This window comes from Mobula hypostoma, chromosome 2, assembly GCF_963921235.1.
Source record: "Mobula hypostoma chromosome 2, sMobHyp1.1, whole genome shotgun sequence".
Classification (NCBI taxonomy): Eukaryota; Metazoa; Chordata; class Chondrichthyes; order Myliobatiformes; family Myliobatidae; genus Mobula; species Mobula hypostoma.
The window spans coordinates 235,481,536-235,497,890 of NC_086098.1; the positions used below are offsets into that span (position 1 = coordinate 235,481,536).

A 16,355-nucleotide genomic window follows, 5' to 3' on the forward strand; every position below is an offset into this window, starting at 1 on the left:
AACCTATCACACTCTGCCTTAAGGATACCCAATGAACTGGCCTGCACAACTGTTTGTCGCAATGAATTCCACAAATTCACCACCCTCTGGCTAAAGAAATTCCTCCTCACCTCTGCGCGCCAGCCAACGAAAGCTTTCTTTAACGCCCTGTCCAGCTGTGTTGCCACATTCAGAGAAGTTCTTCTCTTTATCAACATTCCTGAATACCCAACCTTTTTTACTGTATATGGCCTGGCCCGATTTCATTTCCCTTTCTTTCTCTTTCACTCTTCTGTAGTTCTCTTTTCCTCCTGACCCGGCCGCACTCTCCCATACGGCGTTGCTCAGTCCCCCTCGTTCATTCTGACCAGGTCCCTCTCTCTTCACCATCACCCTAATCCAGAGACCTGCTCGTTCTCTGACATCATGCCCCAGTTGGTCTCTCTTGTCCTCTCTGCATCTCTTTATCTCATCTCTCTCTCCGTGTACTCGGTCTCTCGCTGTCTCCTTCTGTCTGCTCTGCCTCTCTCTCCTTCTCCCTCTCTCTCACCCTGTCTCTCTCTACCCCTTCTCTCTTTATTTCTCTCTCCCTCACTGTCTCTCTCTCTTTCCCTCTCTCTTCCTATCACTCTGTCTCCCTCTGTCTCCTCCCTCTCTCTCTCTCTGCCCCTCTCTCCCTTCCCCTCCCTCCTCCTTCCCCCACCCTGCAGTCGTTGTGTGAATGATCTCTCCCTGTCTCCCTGTTTCTCCTTCTGCCTCTCTCTCCCTCCCTCCCCCTCCCTCTCTCCCTCCTCCCCCCACCCTGCAGTCGCTGTGTGAACGACCTGTCCTGTCCCTCTCTTTGCTGAGCTGCGTTGCTCAGCTCCTGACGTCAGAGAGTGCTGAGGTTAATATGTGCTGAGAGTGGGCGGCGAGGCTGCTGCCGGGCAGACAGTCCCTGCCTGTGGAATGTTTCCTCGGCGTTTGGGTGGGAAGGTGATGTTAATGGGTGCACTTGGCAGCTCAGGGCTGGTCGGGATTGTGAATCTTCTCACACTGACGACCAGTGACAGACTATGCAACTGATATCCCCGGTTCACCACGGGAACTCTGCATTTCTATAGCATCCTTCTTGCAGTACGGCGCTGCAGGGTGCCACACGGGGGTTGAGATTGCCAGACTGTGCCCCACTGGCATATCAGAGCCAGAGACAAGGAGGGAATTCCAGAGCATTGGCTCCTGCGCATGAAGACACAACCACCGATGGTGAAGAGCTCCTTCCCTGAGAAGAGGAACTCCCTCTGGACCCGATACCCCTCCTCGTTTCTGTGACCTCCCTCTCCTCATTTCCCTCCCCTACACCCTGCCTGTCTATTTTACCCCCCCCAGCCCCCACACCCCTCCCTTTCCCCATTCCCATTCTGATCCCGCTGGCGGCCATGCCTGCAGCTGCTGTCAGAGGGTGGGAGAGGGGAGAGGTTCTGGCGAGAGAGGGAGGTGGTGAAGGGGTGAATCACACTTGGGATCTTGTTATCCTGGCTATTTACATTTCTGATGTTCCAGGGCATTGTTTCAGTCTAAATAAATAGCTCCAAATGTTGCTGGGAGAGTTCCAAGACAGATTCCAAAGGAGAAATCTGTCCTGGCAGAATAGAACATAAAACATTACATTACAGTACAGGCCCTTTGGCCGAGGAACCTACTCCTAGATCAATCTAACCCTTTCCGCCCTCCATTTTTCTATCATCCATGTTCCTGTCTAAGAGTCTTTTAGATGTCCCTGAGGTATGCGTTTCTACCACCACCCCCGACAGTGTGCTCCATACACCAATGACCATCTGTAAAAAATCTACCTCTGACAATCCCCCCCATACTTTCCTCCAATCACATTAAAATTTATCCCCTTGTCGTAGCCATTTCTGCCCTTGGGCAAACTCTCTGGCTGTCCGCTCGAGGTATGCCTTTCATCGCCTTGTAGTAGTGCGAACACTCGAGTCGAGCATGATGTTGTCCTAAGGGGTTGTCTGTTGGTGCGTGCTCGTAGGGGACCGACCCGGGACCCACATATTCTGCTGCAGTGTGGGCGAGATTTCCTCCACTGCATCTGTTGAGGACAATGTCTTCCCAGTTTTTAGATGTAATCACGAGGAAATCTGCAGATGCTGGAAATTCAAGCAACACACATAAAAGTTGCTGGTGGTTGCAATTTTAATGTGTGTTGCTTTCAGATGTAATGTTGAATTTCTCCAGGTTGATTGCGATGTTTATCTTTGAAGTGTTTCCTTTGCCCACTGGGACCTCACTGACCTTCCTTCAAAAGGCAGTAAAGGATCTGTCCGGGGAGACATGATTTAGGCATCCAGGTAACCTGACCTGTCCATCGGACTTTGTGTTGCTTTATCACGGTGGAGATGCTGTTCATGTTGGTCTCCTCCAGTACGCCTGTGTTAGTTCGTCTATCCTTCCAGCTGATCCTCAAAATCTTTCGTAAGACTCCTTGGTGGTATTGTTCCAGAATCGGTGAGTGGAATTCATTAGAAAGGGCGAATAGAAATAAGAGAGGGGCAAGCTGAGTGGCTATTGTGTGAGTGGGCCGGTGTTAGAGTTGGGAGTTGGCTCATCAGGCTTGGGCAAGGTAAGTATCTGGTAAGTTTCCTCTTCATCTTCTTTATTCTTAATTCCTCGTCTGTTAGGGCGCAGCCAGTGTCAGGAGAACGGCTCCAGCGGCTCTGTTGGGTTCCGAGTGTGAGATGCGGGAATTCTGGGAGACCTCCAGCCTCCGGGATAACCACATCTGCACCGAGTTGCAGCTCTTCAGAGAATATGTTGGGGAACTGGAGCTGAGGCTTGATGGCCTTTGGCTCATACGGGAGATCGAAGAGGCGATAGCCAGGAGCTACAGGGAGGTAGTCACCCTTAAGTTCCAGGAGCAGGTAACCGGTGACTGTCAGGAGAAGGAAATGGGCAGCCAGTGCAGGGTACCGCTGTGGACATTCCCCTCAATAATAAGTGTGGATACCGTTGAGGGGAACAGCCTACCTGGGGGGATGATTTGGCAGATGAGTGCATGGATGAGGATCTTGTGCAGGGGGCAGGGTTTCAGATTTCTGGATCACTGGGATCTCTTTTGGGTGAGGTATAACCTGTACAAATGCGACCAGTTATCGCTGAACCCGAGGGGGACCCAGTAATCTTGTGGGAAGGTTGAGGAGGGTTCAAACTAACTCAGCAGGTGGATGGGAACCGGAGTGGGGATGGGGCAGCTGGTATACAAACAGAGGCAGTGTGTAGCGAGACCACGAGTAAGGAGAGACTGACGACAGGGCAAAATTGCAGTCAACGGGATAAGTTGCAATGTAAAAGGGGACAAAACTGAAAAGGGTGATGAATCCCAGACTGAAGGTGTTATATTTGAATGCACACAGTATGCGGAATAAGGTGGATGAATTTGTAGCACAGTTAGAGATTAACATGTATGACATCGTGGGCATTATGGCCGAAATAAGATTATACTGGGAGCTTAACGTTCAAGGATACGCATTATATCAGAAGGACAGGCAGGTAGGCAGAGGGGGTGGGGTGGCTCCGTTGGTAAAAATGAAATCAAATCATTGGAGAACGGTGACATAGGGTCGGAATGGTTGTGCTAGAGCTAAAGAACCGTAAGGATACAAAGACCCTGATCGGAGTTATACACAGAACCCCCAAACAGTAGTAAAGATGTGGTTTACAGTGGGTGCAATTCGGAAGGCGCAGGGTAGCTACGTCCCAAAGAAGAAGAAGAACTTTAATGGCAAGATGACACAACTGTGGATAAAAAGAGGAGTCAAAGCCACCTTAAAGGCCAAAGAGAGGGCACATAATAGAGCAAAAATTAGGAAAGGTTAGAGGATTGGGAAGCTTTTAAATACCAACAGAAGGCAACTAAAAATGTCATAAAGAAAGAAAAGATGGAGTATGAAAGTGAGCTGGGCAACAATATTAAAGGGGGTACCAAAAGTTCCTTCAGATATATAAAGTGTAAAAGAGAGGTGAGGGTGGATATCGGACCACTGGAAAATGACACTGGAGAGGTAGTAATGGGGGACAAGGAAATTGCAGATGAACTGAGTAAGTATTTTGCATTAGTGTCCACGACATAAAGCACTTCTACAATGCACTTAAGGCTGTATACGGACCCCAGTCCTCCGGCAGTGCTCACTGTAGAAGACACGAACGGTGTGTTGGAGGTCCGAGAGTGTCGGTGGTGGGGGGAGGCAGAAGTGTGTGAAGTTGCCATTACTAGGGAGAAGGTGCTTGGGAAACTGAAAGGTCTGAAGGTAGATAAGTCACCTGGACCAGATGGTGTGCACCCCGAGGTTTGGAACAAGGTGGCTGATGAGTTTGTAGAGGCATTAGTAATGGTCCTTCAAGAATCACTAGATTCTGAAATGGTTCCAGAGGACTGGAAAATTGTAAATGTCACTCCACTCTTCAAGAGGAGAGAAGCAGAAGAAGGGAAATTATAGGCTAGTTAGTCTGATCTCAGTCAGCATGGTTTCATTTAGGGAAAATCTTGCCTGACAAATGTGTTGGAATTCTTTGAAGAAATAATAAGCAGGAAAGACAAGCAGTGGATGTTGTGTACTTGGATTTTATGAAGACCTTTGACAAGGTGTCACACATGAGGCTGCTTAACAAGTTGCAGAAAAGATATTAACATGGATAGAGCATTGGCTGATGGGCAGGAGGCAAAGAGTGTGAATAAAGGGAGTCTGTTCCAGTTGGCTGCCAGTGACTAGTGGTGTTCCGCAGGTGTCGGTATTGGGACCGCTTTTTTTTTACATTATTTATCAACGATTTGGGTGGCTTTGTGGCCAAGATGTGGATGATACGAAAACATGAGGAAATCTGCAGGTGCTGGAATTTCAAGCAGCACGCATAAAAGTTGCTGGTGAACGCAGCAGGTCATGACGAAGGGTTTCGGCCCGAAACGTCGACTGTACCTCTTCCTCGAGATACTGCCTGACTTTTATGTGTGTTGTGTGGATGATACGAATATGGGTGGAGGGCCAGGTTTGAGGAAACAGAAGCTACAGGAGGACTTAGATAGATTAGGAGAATGGGTAAAAGGTGGCAGATGGAATACAGTACTGGGAAGTGTAAGGTCATGCACTTTGGTAGAAAATTCAAAAACCTGAGGAGCGAGGGGACTTTGGAGTCATCGCACAGCATTCCTTAAAGGTTAATTTGCAGGTTGAGTCTGCGGTAAGGAAGGCAAATGTGATGTTAGCATTCATTTCAAGAGGACTAGAATATAAAAGCACAGATGTAATGTTGAGACTTTATAAAGCACTGGTGAGGCCTCACTTGGAGTATTGTGAGCAGCTTTGGGAACCTTATCTTAGAAAGGATGTACTTACATTGGAGAGGTTTCAAAGGAGGTACACAAAAAATGATTCTGGGATTGAAAGACTTATCATATGAGGGGTAGCTGCATGGAGCCATAGGTCCCACAATTTACAGGGAAGATTGAAGATTGAACAGGTTAGGACTTTATTCCTTGGAGCGTAGAAGAATGAGGAGAGATTTGATAGAGGTTTACAAAATTATGAGGGGTATAGACAGAGTAAATGTGAATAGGCTCTTCCCACTTAGATTAGGAGAGATAAATATAAGAGGACATGGCTTTAGGGTGAAAGGGGAAACGTTTAGGGGAACATTAGGGGGAACGTCTTCACTCAGAGAGTGGTGAGAGTGTGGAACAAGCTGCCATCTGACGTGGTAAATGCGGGCTCACTCTTAAGTTTTAAGAGTAAATTGGATAGGTGCATGGATGGGAGAGGTCTGGAGGGTTATGGACTGGATACCGGTCAATGGGACTAGCAGAATAATGTTTCGGCACAGCCTAGAAGGGCCGAATGGCCTGTTTTCCGTGCCGTAGTGTTGTATGGTTCTATTTGATAGCTCTGGGCCCATACTCACTGGAGTTTAGAGAATGAGGCGGGATCTCATTGAAACCTATCGAACATTGAAAGGCCTTGATAGAGTGGATGTGGAGAGGATGTTTCCTATGGTGGGAGAGTCTAAAGCTAGAAGTCACAGCCTCAGAATAGGGCGATGCCGACGCCCATTTAGAATAGAGTTGAGGAGGAAAGCCAGAGAGGTGAATCTGTGGAATTCGTTGCCACAGGTGGCTGTGGAGGCCATTCAAAAGTTCAAAGGTCCAATTTAATATCAGTGAAATGTATACAATATACATCCTGAAATGCTTTTTCTTCACAAACATCCACGAAAACAGAGACGAGCCCCAAAGAATGAATGACATTTAAACGTGAGAACCCCAAAAACCCCCAGCTCCCCCCTCCCTCATGTAAGTGGCAGCAAGCAACGATCTCCCCTCCCCCCCCACAGCAATTGGGTATATTTAAGGCAGAGATTGATAGATTCTTGACTAGTCAAGGTATGAAGGGATTCAGGGAGAAAGCAGGAGACTGGGACTGCGAAGGAAATGGATCAGCCCATGATTGAATGATGGAACAGACTCGATGGGCCGAATGGCCTAATTCTGCTCCTACATTTTATGGTCTTATGGCTTTCAGGTGCCTACTGTAGGTGGTCCATGATTCAGCTCCACACAGTAGTGTAGGAGGAACAATCACTCTATAGTCTAAAAGTTTTGTTTGGACATGTTCGTCATGGTCTTCAAAGATTCTTTCCCCTAATGTTTCAAAGGCTCCACTAGCACTGCTCAGACGGTGGCTGATCCCTGAGCCGATGCCGGCTTTTGAGTTGAGAAAGCTGCCAACGTTGGGTGATATCATCAACTTTTACGGCGGGCTGGTTGGGCAATGGCTGATTTAGGGTCTGCGTCTTTTATATGTTCAAAACAAGACCCAGGGCACTAATGCCTTGGCAAAGGCAGACAGGATACATTGGGGGTCTTCTCCCGAGCATGCTGCGATGGCATTGTCGTCAGCAATCTGAAACCCCCTGGTGCTGACCTTGTGCTTGGTCTTGAACCGGTTGAGGTTGAGAAGCCTGTTGTCCATTCTACACACGACTGGGATGTCCTGTAGCAGGTCTTGACCAATGAGATGAAGAGTGGCTGCAATAAAGATGACACATCGGGTGGGCACAATGTGTGACTCCTGCCTAGACAGTGAAGGGCCACTTTTGCTGAGTACTGAAGCTGCCATGCCTTCATGTAGCGGTCCCACCTTTTGGTAGTAATCACCTCTGGCTGTCCACTCAGTCCATGCCCATTATCATCTTGTGCATTGCTAACAAGTTACCTCTCATCCTCCTCCACTCTAAGTTGAAAAGCCCTTGCTCACTCAACATCTGTGCCAACGCTATCGCAGGAAAGCAGCATCCTTCGTCAGGGACCCCAGCACCCACGTCATGCTCTCTTCACCCTGCTGCCAATCAGGATGAAGGCACAGGAGCCTCAGGATCCACACCACCAGGATCAGGAACCGTTTTTACCCCTCAGCCAATCGGCTCCTGAACCAGAGGGGATAACTTCACTCACCCCAACACTGAACTGTTCCCATAGCCCGTGGACTCTTCAACTCCTGTTCTCCATATGTATTGTTCATTTACTAATTATTATTGTTTTTTCTTTTGTAGTTAGTTTGTTGTCTTTTGCATAATGGTTGTCAGTCCTGTAGGGTGCAGCCTTTCTTTGATTCTATTAGGGCTCTGGGGTTTACCGAGTATGCCCGCAAGAAAATGAATGCCAGGGTTGTATGTGGTGACATTAATGCACTTTGATAATAAATTTACTTTGAACTTTGATATTGTCATAAGATTCAGGATGTAAATGTGGGGCAGAAGGACTGTACTGGAATGGCTGAGGGCTCAGTCCATATCTGAGTGGACCTGGGCCAGGCTGAAACAGGAGAGTCAGGGGGTGTTGCTGGGTTGTTGTGGGTTACTCATGGGACGCAGTGTTCGGCTGAGGAGTGGCAGATGGATTTCAATCAGGAAAAGTGTGAAGTGATTCCCTTTGGAAGGTCGAATTTAAAGGCAGAGTGCAGGGTTAATGATAGGATTTTTAGCAGCGTGGAGGACCAGTGGGAGCTTGGTGTCCACTTCCACAGATCCCTCAAAGTTGTTGTGCAAGATAATAGGGTTGTTAATAAAGTGTTTGGTGTGTCAGCCTCCATTAGTCAGGGGAATGAGTTCAAGATCCCCGAGGTAATGTTGCAGCCGTATAAAACCCTGGTTAGACCACACTTGGAGTACTCTGTTCAGTTCTGCCCATCTCGTTATAGGGAGGATGCAGATGCCTTGAAGACGGTGCAGATGCTGTCTGGCTTAGAGAGCCTGTTTTATGAAGATAGGTTGTGCGAGCTTGGGCTTTGCTCTTTGGAGTGAAGGAGGATGAGGGAAGACTTGAAAGAGGTGTACAAGATGGTTAGAAGCATTGATCCCAGTGCACAGCCAGAGACTTTCCCCCAGGGCAGAAATGGCTAATACGACGGGGCATAGTTTTAAGGCGATTGCAGGAAGGTATGTCAGAGGTAAGTCCTTTACACAGAGATGGGTGGTGCCAGAGAAGGTGGGGGCAGATACACTCGGGACGTTAAAGAGACCCTTATACAGGCACCTGGGTGGAAGAGAAATGGAGGGCTATGTAGGACGCAATGGTTAGGTTGATCTAGGAGTAAATTATAAGTTCGGCACAGCATTGTGGGCCGAAGGGCCTGTACGGTGCAGTACGGTTGCACGTTCTGTGTATCTGTGCCAGGCTGAACCAGGACAGTCGGGGGATGAATCCCGACCAATCTGCAGCTGAGCAGCAAACAAGAAGTGGGAGGAACTCACTGAGCCTGCCAATGGGTCTCGTCCGGGAACGCCTACTGTCCATCTCCCTCCACAGACGCTGGCTGGCCCGCGAAGTAGTTCCTACAGCTTCTCGTCTCAGGTGTCAGGGTCGAGAATTATCCCGGACCCCTCTGACCCAGGACAAACACGGGAGAAACAGAACTGGGCGAGGCGCGGTTAATCCCTCCTCAGAGTGCAGGAAGATGAGGCAAAAGCGCTGAAGACTGGAGGGCTGACCCGGGTGGAAGCGCCTGACCGCACACTGACACCGTCTGATCCCGGACACTGCCGCGGTCTGATCCGGGTCAGACAGAGTGAGAATACTGTAAGGGGAACCCTCGTTAATCCGGTTCGAAGTGGGCCGAGCCAGTTCGCGAGAAGAGCAGTCCGGAATACTGGGGGTTCACGGCGGCGGAGCGGCCCGGAACACAGGGGGTTAACGCCGGGGAGCGGCGGCGGAGCGGCCCGGAACATAGGGGGTTAAGGCAGTCTCGGACTGGGGCTGGTAGTCGGCGAGGGGACGGACAGGGAGAGAGTGGCTCCGCGCAAAATCGGTAAGAAACACTAAAGAATTTTTTTCTGTGATTTTTGTCAAAGACAAACGGAACGGTGGGGTCGTGCTGACGAGGGAGTGGGGAGCGATTTGTAGCCGGCCGTCGGGTCCCCTGTAGCCGATTGAACGTGCCTGCGGAGTTCGATTTAAAAACTTCTTTCCTGCAGTTTTGAAGGTTACTTCTCTCTGCAGAATCACCTTCGATTAATGTGGGGGTGCGGAACGCGCGGCAGCAAAACTCAGCCAAGTTCAGTGTAAACTTTTTCTGAAAATTTTCAAAGACCCCACACTCTCAGTAGAGGGAGATGGGGGTTCTGTGTGTTAGTGTGTATGTTAGAGAGCGGAGCTGCGGCTCTCGGGGTTACCAGCAGTGGAGACGGCTCAGAGCGGAGCTGGACCCCTGCAACCGGCCGTGTGTTGGGGATCGGTGCGAGATACAACTCTTCCCCCGTCCGGGGTACCCGCAGTAACTGCAATCTGACAACCAGGCGCTTTGTAAACGTGCGGAAGTTGTTCTTCCTTTCTCCCTCCATCTCTCTCTCCCTCCCTCCCTCCTTCTCCCTCCCTCCCTCCCTCCCTCCTCCCCCCTCCCCCTCCCTCCCTCCCTCCCTCCCCCTCCCTCCCTCCCTCCCTCCCTCCCTCCCTCCCTCCCTCCCTCCCTCCCTCCCTCCTCCTCCTCCCTCCCTCCCTCCTCCTCCTCCCTCCCTCCCTCCTCCTCCCTCCCTCCCTCCCTCCTCCTCCCTCCCTCCCTCCCTCCCCCCTCCCTCCCTCCTCCCTCCCTCCCTCCCTCCCCCCTCCCTCCCTCCCTCCTCCCCCTCCCTCCCTCCCTCCTCCCCCTCCCTCCCTCCCTCCTCCCCTTCCTCCCTCCCTCCCTCCTCCCCCCTTCCTCCCTCCCTCCCTCCTCCCCCTCCTCCCTCCCTCCTCCCCCCTTCCTCCCTCCCTCCTCCCCCCTTCCTCCCTCCCTCCTTCCTCCCTCCCTCCTCCCCCCTTCCTCCCTCCCTCCTCCCCCCTTCCTCCCTCCCTCCTCCCCCCTTCCTCCCTCCCTCCTCCCCCTCCCTCCCTCCCTCCCTCCTCCCCCTTCCCCCTTCTTCCCCCTCCCCCCTTCTTCCCCCTCCTTTCCCCTCCCCCTTCTTTCCCCTCCTTTCCCCTCCCCCTTCTTCCCCCTCCTTTCCCCTCCCCCTTCTTCCCCCTCCTTTCCCCTCCCCCTTCTTCCCCCTCCTTTCCCCTCCCCCTTCTTCCCCCTCCTTTCCCCTCCCCCTTCTTCCCCCTCCTTCCCCCTCCCCCCTTCTTCCCCCTCCCCCCTTCTTCCCCCTCCCCCCTTCTTCCCCCTCCTTCCCCCTCCCTCCCTCCCTCCTCCCCTCCCTCCCTCCCTCCTCCCTCCTCCCTTCCCCCCTCCCCCCTTCCCTTCCCCCTCCCCCCTTCCCTTCCCCCTTCCCTCCTTCCTTTGCCCCAACCTCCTACCATTTCTCATTCCCCTTCCTGGACTCACTTCCCATTCCCCCCTTCCACCCTTCCATTTCCTGGAACCTCTTTCCCTCCTCCCCCCTCTTTCCCTCCTCCCCCCTCTTTCCCTCCTCCCCCCTCTTTCCCTCCTCCCCCCCTCCTTCCCTCCTCCCCCCCTCCTTCCCTCCTCCCCCCCTCCTTCCCTCCTCCCCCCCTCCTTCCCTCCTCCCCCTCTCCTTCCCTCCTCCCCCTCTCCTTCCCCCACTCCCTCATTCCAATTCCCTCTACTCTTCCCCTTCCCCCCTCTTCCCCCTCCCCTCCTTCCTTCTCCCATCCCACTCCCCCTCTCCACCCTTTCCCCTCCCTGTCACTCCTCCACCACTCCCTCTCTGCACTTTCCCCCCTCCCCCTCCTACCCTCCCCTCCCTCCCTTCCCTGTCCATCACTCCCTCTCCTTCCCCACCTTCTGCTCGAATGGGGTAGAGGGGGCCAATGAGTCAGCCATGATGGATTTGTGTCTTATGGTCTTATGGTTTTATCAGTTCTCCCCTCAGCCTCTGGCAAGCCAGAGGAGACAACCCAAACTCTTCTAGCACGTGGCCTCTACTCCAGGGAGGATGCCAGGGAACCTCTTCCTCACCTTCTGCAGAGGGTCCTGGCTCCCCTGGAGAGGTTTCACAGGGTGTTCCAATGGAAGGGAAAAGTTTGTCCCGGTGTTGGGGAGATGCGAACGGACTTGGGCAGTGAGTTTGGATGGGAGAAGGGGAAGAAGGCAGGTGGAGGGGAGTGGGAAGAGATCTCCATGTGAGGGGTGTATCAGTCCCTGCGCTCTGGGAGGGAGGGTCGTGCGCTCACCAACTGACTCGGCACTCACGACCAGAAGTCCTCAGGAACAGGAGCAGGACTTCAGGCTGAATGGCCTGCCTCACCCCTGCCCTCCAGGTTGTGGTGGGTGCAGAAGAGAAGCTGTAGGTGTGTCCAGCTCCTGAGATTGGAGCCGGGATTAGGATGGGAAAGGCCCCTCGGCATCCCCCACCCATCTCCACAGGTCCAACCACAGCCCCGCCTAACAACAAGGCCTTTATTTTTATGTTATTTTCATGTTCCTAAAGTGCTCAAAAGCACTTTGAGCTGTATCATCTGTCTGAAAAGTGCTGTACAAATAAAGTTGTCATTATTATTATGGTGAATGAGGCTGGTCTCATCTCCTCTCTGATGTCAGACTCGTCGCTGCCCCCGACCATTTGTCAGCACTGTAGTGATTCATCCCGTACAGCCCTCCGTGGGTGTGAGAATGTCCCCAACAACTCGTTCCCCCGCCCCCAGGAGAGGAGATAGGCCAATTAACCCACTCATTCACACTTGTTGTTGGGATGTGGGATGGAACTCGTGGTCACAGAGAGAAGATACACACACGTGTGCACGTGCATACACACACACGCCCACACACGTGCATACACATACACACACGCACAGCCAGAAGCTGGGTTTGAACCCAGATCTCTAGCACTGTGAGGTAGCAGCTCTCCCCTCTGCACCACTGCTACCCCAGGCTCACGCTGAATTCCCGTGTCAGCTGTGTACTGCTGGAGTCCCAGTGGGGTGAGGTATCAGACCCTATTCTCCCCGGACATTCTCACCTCTCCCAATGTACAGAAGCCTGAAAGCACATCCCACCATGGCTCAAAGACAGCTTCTATCCCACTGATATCAAATCCCTGGTGCAATAATCCGGGCCCCCCGCTTCACTCTTCAATTGCCCTCTCTGATCTCTCACCTGCCCCTGGTGCCCCTCCTCCTTCCCGTTCTCCCATGATCCACTCTCCTCTCCAATCAGCTTCCTCCTTCTCCAAACTTTACCTCCTCCACCGTTCACCTCCCAGCTTCTTACTTCATCCCCCTTTCCCCCACCCACCGGGTTTCACCTGTCACCTTCTAGCCTGCACCCTCCCTCTCCACTCACCAAGTTATTCCGGCATTTTTCCCCTTCCTTTCCAGTCCTGATAAAGAGTCTCAGCCGGAAACGTTTATCCCCCTTTGTCGATGCCACCTGACCAGCTGAGTTCCTCCAGCGTTTAGTGAGCATTACTCTTGACCTCACAATCTGCCTCGGTGTGTCCTTAGTTGTCTGTCTGCATTGCACTTTCTCTGTTACTGTAACACTCTATTCTGCCTTCTCTTATTGTACTACCTCAATGAACTGCTGTCACGAACTGATCTGTATGGAGAGTCTACAAGACAAGTTTTTCACCGTCTCGCTGCATGTAACAGCAAGAAACCACTTTGGCAGACTCGCTGGCTCTTCGAGCAGAGCTGAAGATGCCCACAATCAGTATCGAGGCCCTCTGTTACTCAGGGTTGACCGTGGACGTTGCGTCGCAGCTGTCCATGTGATACGCAAACCAGGGCGGTACGATATGGAGAGGAAGCTGTTGCCCGTGCTGCAGGCTCCCCCTCTGCACGCGGCTGAATCCAGAGGAACAGCAGAGACCAATGCGGCTTAGCACCTGCGTTGCCGTGGGAGTTGGCGCCTGTGTTGATGCTGGAGTTGCCGGTCAGCGTTGAACTCCAGCTTTGGGTTTTCCCTCAGGGCTCACTCCCGAGGCCGTCCCCGTGAGTGGGTATGCCCGCAAGGCAGCAGAGTTTTGAGACCTGAGTTTTCCTTCTCCTAGACGAGCTGCCAGCCGTGGCTGAGGAGTCCCATCTGCTCGAAGTGACAGTACCCTGCCTTCGCCCCTTCTCCCGTCAGTAGAAATGGTTCCACCGGCTTCGAAGCTAAGCCACACGCCAAGGCCGGGAGCTGGACTTGGTTGTCAATTTGCGACGCGTGCCATTGGGAGCATTTAGTAGGTGGTGGGATCTTATCCCCACTAATGAGCACCCCCCCCCCACAGTATGACAAACTTAAGGAAACGTGGAGTATCACTGAAGCAGTTTTCCCCAGCCTACATTCAGCTGTTGTGCTGCTGTGTTGGGGAGCTGAGTGCCAGGTGAGCAAGGAACACTGACACTACATAATACTCAAAGCCCTAACAGGATGTGAGCGTATACACACCTCATAGATGACAGCAGTTCAAGAAGGCAGCTGCCCCCCACCCAGCTTCCCAAAGGATGGGAAATTAAATGCTGGCTCAGCCTCTGAAGCCCACGTCCCCTGAGCTAATATCAAAAGAAATAATTGGCTGAAAGTGCACTGGGACTTTGCTTTGGAGATGAAGGGGAAGGTGGCCCAGGGACCAGAGCCCAGGCTGAGAAACAGCTCTTTAGTGCCCGCTAGACTGCAGGGTGCTGGGCACGGTGGCGGGGTGGGGAGGGAGGCGTGAATGAAAGGCGAAGATGGTGCTGTCAGTGACAGGCCCAAACTGAAGCTCTTTCCACACCCCCCCCCCCCCAGCAGAGCCAGGGATAAGCTTCACCAGAGCAGGAACCTCACCCTGTAATTACAGCCGGATAGGGATCAGACCAATGAAATTCCAAGCTGGTGGTGGGTATCGGAGAGGGGAGGGTCTGCAAAAGAAATTGAAGACTGGGGAAGGGGACCTGTGGGTAGTCCAGAGGCAGTGGCTCTCCAGCAGCGAGAGCTTTCTGAGAGGACTGCGTCACCACGTGACAGAAAATTAGAAGTTTTTTTGGCTCCAGATGGACGACTTCTCCCAGCTGGGACACTCCACCAGGGGAATCTGTACATCTGCTTGTTGCTGTCTACAGTAGAAACTTGCTCAGAGTTCCCTGATGCATCTCTTCCTCTTGGGCAATTTTAGTTCCGCTGGCTTTGCGAAGACAGTGACCTAGAGGCTGATTGTGGGGCTCTGAAATCACTCCCTCCTTGTTCATGTTCGCTCCCGCTCCCACTCCCAGCCGAGATTCATGTCCAGACTTCCCACTGCTGGTGGGATAAGTCACACAGCATACAAACAGGCCCTTCAGCCCACTCTTCCGTACTGGCCCAGATGTCCACCCAGAACGTTCATCCACCGGTCAGCTCTCTGGGCCTGTACTTGCTGGAGCTTAGAAGCATGAGGGAGATCTCACTGAATATTGAAAGGCCTAAATAGAGTGAATGTGACTCAGGGAGTCTAGATAGAGTGGATGTGACTCCATGGTGGGGGAGTCTGGGACCAGAGACGCCCATTTAGAGCAAAGAAGTGGAGGAATTTCTTTAGCCAGAGGGTGAATCTGTGGGCTTCATTGCCTCAGAGGTCAGTGGAGGTCAAGTAATTGGGTATATTTAAAGCAGAGATCGATAGATTCTGGATTAGTCAGAGCGTTCAAGGTTACGGAGAGAAGGCAGGAGAATGGGATTGAGGGATAATAAATCAGCCATGATGGAATAGTGAATATTCGATGGGCTGAATGGCCTAATTCTGCTCCTAGGTCTTGTGGTGTTATGGTCGCCCAGCTTCGGATACCATTCTCACTCTCTCATCTCTGTCCCCCCACCCCTCTTTATTCTAACCGTCATCTCTCAGTCCTGGCGAAGAGAATCAGCCTGCAGTGCTGGCTATCCGTTTCACATCTGGCCGTGTGCCCAAAGAGCAGGAGGGTCAGGCGGCATCTGCAGAGAGAAGTGAATGGCTGAGACCCTTCGCCAGGACTGAGAGGTGGAGGTGGTTAGTACATTCAGTGCCGTAAGCACTGTTTAGAAATCTGGCCCCGGAGATCTCGGCCAACCTGATGGGACTTCCCGGGATCACAAGTGGGCACTTTGGATCGTCGGCTTTGTTTTGAGGTTCATATTGGAACTGTCACCTTACCAAGATGCAGTGAAAAGCCTGTTCTGTTTACACAGATCATTGAGCTCGAACAAGGTAAAACAATAACAGGTATAAAAGCTACAGGAAAAAATGCAGTGCAGGTAAATGATAAAGTGAGGTAGGTTGTGAGGCCAGGACATCTTCATTGTACAAGATGTCAGTTCAAGAGTCTGATAACACTGGGGTATGATCTGGCTTCGAGCCTGGTGGTCTGTGCTTTCAGGCTTCTGTATCCTCTGCCTGATGGGAGAGGGGAGAAGAGAGAATGTCGGGGTTGGTGGGGTCTTTGATTATGCCGGCTACTTTCCTGGGAAGTGTAGACAAACTCCATGGAGGGGAGGCTGGTTCTGGTGATGTGTCCACGACTCTCTGCTGTTCCTTGCGGCCACATGCAGAGCAGTTGCCGTACTAAGCCGTGATGCATCCGGACAGAATGCTTTCTCTGGTGCATTGATAAAAATCGGTAAAGGGCTGACAGGGACATGCTGAATTTTTTTTTAGCCTCATGAGGAAGTAGAGGTAAGCTTTCTTGCTTTCTCACACCGGCCATGTTTGATCAGGGCAGAGGGAGAGGCCTTGAGAGGTAGTACTGGTGGAGCCCCATACACCAGATGTCGGTGGCTGAGAGTCTGGGGCCGAGGACTAAGGGGCCCCAGAGGTGGCCTGTCCTTGGGGGTTGTAAGCCTGTCTGTGTGTGTGAGTGGGTGGGAAAGGGGCTTGCTTTGCTGTTGTTCTGCCGAGCATGGTGAACGTGCAATATTAGCACTGGAATGTGGGGTGACACTTGAAGACCGTCCCCAGCACATCCTTAGCTGCGTTGGTCCTTAACGCAAACG

At 52.1% G+C, this 16,355-nt stretch overlaps 1 protein-coding gene across 1 annotated transcript in view; it reads left to right on the forward strand.

Moving 5' to 3' along the window:
• Positions 1 to 8,838: 8,838 nt before the first annotated feature.
• The window catches only part of adamtsl4 (ADAMTS-like 4), an 83,041-nt gene continuing 75,524 nt past the window's right edge, over positions 8,839 to 16,355 (forward strand). The window contains exon 1 of the mRNA XM_063041648.1: positions 8,839 to 9,323. The gene's annotated coding sequence lies outside the window, so the exon portion shown is untranslated. The remainder of the gene's footprint in view (positions 9,324 to 16,355) is intronic.